Genomic DNA, 5,000 nt, shown 5'->3' with positions numbered 1-5,000 from the left:
GAGTCACGTCCAGCGTCAGGCTGAGCTCAGACCCGCAGCACGGTGTCAACCGTCTGTCCGACTCACGTGTCAGTCCTCTCACTGTTCTCTGTGTTCTCCGTGTTCTCTTGCAGGTTCCTCGCCGCAGCATCAGTCCGCAGCTCCGTCAGCAGCAGGAGACAAACTCCGTCCGGACAGGTGACACCAGATGACACCAGGTGTGGCTGTGACGCGCTTGCGCAGACCTCAGACCAACGTTTGATCATCAGACTGAACGGAGCTTCTTCTTATAGATCCGCTGCGCTCTGAGCTGGACGCTGATTGGCTCTTACAGCAGTCACTCATCCTCTGATTGGTCCCTGAACAACCAGTCAGCAGCTCACCTGTCACCTGTCTGGAGCGGGGAGTCACCTCATGTTTTTATTAAAATTAAAAACTGCTTTATTGAGCCACAGCTGCAAATATAAATACACTGTAAAATATTTATCATCAAATCAACTGACAACGATTCAGTGTTTGACCTCACTGTAAAACTACTGTTGAAGGTTTAAGTGAAAAATATTATTTATTCATCTGTGGATGTAAAATAAGACAAAAAAAAAACCCAAAACAAAACAAAACAAACAAATAAAAAACAAATAAAAAACAGAAGATGTCAAAATTTCTGATTTAAAATGTGTAAATGTGGACACATCTGTTATAACGTGTTGATCTGGGAGGATTACTTTAAAAATATATTACAGATACTAAATACCTAAATTAAAAATGTAATCATAACCTAATCCAAGTATCACAATATTAAAGTAATGTAACTTGATTACTGTCTGTACTTGTGGATTATCTCAGTACCAGTATGGTGACGTTCTGTAGCCTTACATGGACTGATGTTTTATGTTTGATTTAAATTTAAATGTATTTAATTTAAGTTTAATTTAAATGTACTTCTGTGCAGCTAACGTTAGCGTTTGTTCTGTGCAGCTAACGTTAGCGTTTGTTGTGTGTAGCTAACGTTAGCCGTTGTTGTGTGCAGCTAACGTTAGCCGTTGTTGTGTGCAGCTAACGTTAGCGTTTGTTCTGTGCAGCTAACGTTAGCGTTTGTTGTGTGTAGCTAATGTTAGCCGTTGTTGTGTGCAGCTAATGTTAGCCGTTGTTGTGTGCAGCTAACGTTAGCTGTTGTTCTGTGCAGCTAACGTTAGCCGTTGTTGTGTGTAGCTAACGTTAGCCGTTGTTGTGTGCAGCTAACGTTAGCGGTTGTTCTGTGTAGCTAACGTTAGCGGTTGTTCTGTGTAGCTAACGTTAGCGGTTGTTCTGTGTAGCTAACGTTAGCGGTTGTTGTGTGCAGCTAACGTTAGCGGTTGTTGTGTGCAGCTAACGTTAGTGGTTGTTCTGCGTTACTAACGTGTTCTAGATAAAACCCTCAGAATATAAAAAGGTATCAAGGATGAGAACAAGAACCCCATGGGTGGGTTCTTATTAGCACCCATTGAAGGTGGAAAGCTTCTGAATAGAACCTCAATGGAAGATTCTGGGTGGAACCATTACACCATAGAAGGGTTCTCTGTAGATTCTTCCATAGGGAGTTCTGGGTGAAACCTTTCATAGTTGGTTCTAGATATAACCCTTTATGCTGGATTCTAGGTAGAATTCTAGTTAGAATCTTCATGTGTGAACAAAAGAACACAAAGAATGATAAACCAATCAATCAATATTCTTGTATTGAACAAAATAAACGTGATGTTCTGGTGTAAATCTGCTCAGTGTTGAACGTTCTGCTCTGCTGAGTTCTAAAGACAACTCGTCTGCATCAGGTTATAAAATCAAAGCTGTAATTAAAGTTAAACGTTCTACATGAAGTCGTTTAGACGTCTTGTTACAGCTGCTGTCTGTCTGAAGCTCCTGAACAAACACGACTTTAAAGGTGCAGTCTGTTATTTTCAGAGGATTTATTGTCAGAAATGTAAAATAAAATTCATCAGTGTTTTCATCAGAATATAATCACCTGGAAATAAAGAAGAAATGAGCCGTTAGCTGTTGTGCTAATGTTTGTACGTCAGTGATCAGACACAACCTCTCTTATAAACCTTCTTTGTAATGTTAGCTTGTAGCTTAGCTTCACCCCTGATATCTCTGTTAGCTTATAGCCTTGTTAGCTTTATAACTAACCACTGTTAGAACTAAACCCACTACTGTTATGCTAGCTGTTTTCCATGTTAGCTGATATAAGTCCTGCTATATGTTAGCATAATAGCCATCCATCCATTTTCTGTAACCGCTGATTCTGTAAGGGTCGTGGGGGGTGGAGTCTATCCCAGCTGACATTGGGCGAGAGGCGGGGTTCACCCTGGACAAGTCTCCAGTTCATCACAGGACTGACACATAGAGACAGACAACCACTCACATTCACACCTACGGCCAATTTAGAGTCACCAATTAACCTGCATGCATGTCTCTGGACTGCGGGAGGAAGCTGGAGAACCCGGAGAGAACCCACGCAGACATGGGGAGAACATGCAAACTCTGCACAGAAAGTCCCTGATCTAGCAAGCCAGGGGATCGAACTCAGGACCTTCTTGCTGTGAGGCGGCAGTGCTAACCACTGCACCACTGTAATATAGCCTTTTAGCTAATTGTTTGTAGATCACTCCTGCTAATATTAAGTTAGCTGTTTTCCCATGAAGCTTTTTACAGTTTAAGACCATGAAATGCTATGCTAGTTTGCCTTGTTAGCTGATAGTAGATAATTGGTATCTTGTTGGGGAATATTTGAGGACTGAATCACAGTGGCGCAGCGCTTCCTGCTGACACTGTAGCAACACAACTCACAGACGTGTTAAAGAACTTACATTCATATGGCGGCCATTTTTCTCACAAGGATCACAAAGTTCTAGGTTTTAAATCGTATAAACAAAGATAATCTGACAAATCACTTAATTTCACTGCATCCTCATTGATCAGCAACTGAAAAGGAATGATAGAGGAAATCTGGTGGGACATCAGAACACATCAAGATTAAACTACAGATTTGATAACACATTAGCTACCATAGCTAACATTAGCATTTAACCACTTCTTAGCTAACAATACTGTTTGATACAATAGGAACGGTGTAAGTTAATCAAACATATCAACACGCATCCTGTACACAGACAGTCGGTCTGTGCAGCTAATGTTAGTGTTTTGTTTGTGTAGCTAATGTTAGCGGTTGGTCTGTGTAGCTAATGTTAGTAGTTGGTCTGTGAAGCTAATGTTAGCAGTTGGTCTGTGAAGCTAATGTTAGCAGTTGGTCTGTGTAGCTAATGTTAGCAGTTGGTCTGTGAAGCTAATGTTAGCGGTTGGTCTGTGTAGCTAATGTTAGCAGTTGGTCTGTGAAGCTAATGTTAGCGGTTGGTCTGTACAGCTAACGCGTGTTCTAGATAAAACCTTTGGAATATAAAATGTTCTAATTTGGGTGGATATTTAGCTCAGTATCTGTCGCATGTATGGAGGCTGTCTGTCCTCTGCAGTGACCGCTGGTTGGACTCCCGCCTGCGTCCCTTTCATTGGTGTAGCCACGGTGTGCCACGGTGTGCCAGGGTGTGCCAGTGCCACCCACAGAGCCAGCTGGCACACCCAAAAAACTGAATGCATTTTATATATATTGCTTTTCCTAACATGTTTGACTCACCAGCGAATCAATTTGTAAAAATTGCCACCAGGTGATGCGTTGCGACACCTGCACTGGGCATGTTAACTCGATCAATCAATAAAAAATTGTAATCAGGCGAAGCAGGTTGTGACACCTGCACCTGGCAACCAACCTAATGACCTGACTGTGACCCCCCACCCAGCATGCACTGCAGGAGCGATAAAAGTGTTAGTAGCTAGAGTGCTGCTAGCAATGAAACAGAGTTAACTGATAAATTATTTTAAAAAACCAAGACTTGACCTCCAGGAGTCAAGTTCTACAACCGAGGAGGATGTTTCCTCGCCATCGACAAGCAGGCCCACGGCAGCGGCTCCTCCGGCTCGACACAGGCTGCAGCTAACGGCAACTTGTCAGACGTTTCCATGGAAACCACCGATCTCTCCGCGGTGGACGAGCCTCCATGCCAGCCGAAACTTCAAGCTTTCCCCTGCACAGAGGCTGTCAGTGGAAAGAGGAGGAATTTTACCTTTTTTCAGTGGTGAACAGGAATATAACCAGCAGCAGAGCTACAACGCTCACTGACAGACTTAATAGCATCTCATTGCTCATGTTCAAAAAAGAGCTTGCAGACAAACTGGACTCTGACGAAATAATAAACCTGTTCAAGGCCGAGCCACGCCGCCTTGCCTTGTGAAGCTGCAATCCGAAGGTTCAAAGTTCAGATGCTTAAATAATATGTACATGTGATAGTGTGAGTAAGAAATAAATAGGATAAGATAAACAGGTTTACTCATAAATATTACAGGAAATACATTTGAAAATTGTTAACAACTCATTTAAATCACGTTAAAAACGTGTTTAAAGGTTGAAAAGTTCTTATGATGTATTTCAGAAGTTGAGAATGTGTTTGATTATACAAGTTAATGCCAGCCAGTGATTTTGAAACTGAATTTATTAGTTTTGCCTGCAGGCCTGTAGGAGGAGCAACGTTTTCCCCCTTCAGAGGGGCATTACATGCACACAGTAAAAAAAAAGTTCTGTTTGTGGAGAATAAATTTGGCAACCCAGTGTGTTTTTTCTGGCTACGCCACTGGTCCCTCTGCTGCGTGTCTTCTGTCTTCACACATCCTCTCCTGTCTGCTCTTCCAGCAAGGCAAAAACCCCAAAAACACAACTTAAGAAAAGAAAAGGTTCTAATTTTTTTTTTATTTGAATGTTTGAATGATGCAACACTGATGAAAAACGGTCAACAGTTCAACAGTTCAACAGTTCAGTTGATTCAGAGATGAAAGATGTTTCTGATCGGATCAGGATCAGCAGATCAGCTGTGGATCTGAGCCGTCACTGATAAAAACACTCAGACAGACGACGACGACGATGATGATGATGATGATGA

The 5,000-nt window shown here is 42.1% G+C and overlaps 1 protein-coding gene across 1 annotated transcript in view; it reads right to left on the bottom strand.

Moving 5' to 3' along the window:
* LOC146314918 (DNA-binding protein inhibitor ID-2-like) overlaps nucleotides 1–494 on the bottom strand; it is a gene marked incomplete at its 3' end in the record, with an annotated part of 3,526 nt that extends 3,032 nt beyond the window's left edge. The window contains exon 1 of the mRNA XM_084737118.1: nucleotides 1–494. This exon is cut by the window's left edge and continues 15 nt beyond it.
* Nucleotides 495–5,000: the final 4,506 nt, after the last annotated feature.

The sequence above is a fragment of the Lutjanus erythropterus genome, chromosome 15, assembly GCF_056507025.1.
Source record: "Lutjanus erythropterus isolate fLutEry1 chromosome 15, fLutEry1.hap2, whole genome shotgun sequence".
Taxonomy (NCBI): Eukaryota; Metazoa; Chordata; class Actinopteri; order Lutjaniformes; family Lutjanidae; genus Lutjanus; species Lutjanus erythropterus.
Note: the sequence above shows the minus strand (reverse complement) of the source record. Positions and strands in the feature narration are given on the sequence as shown.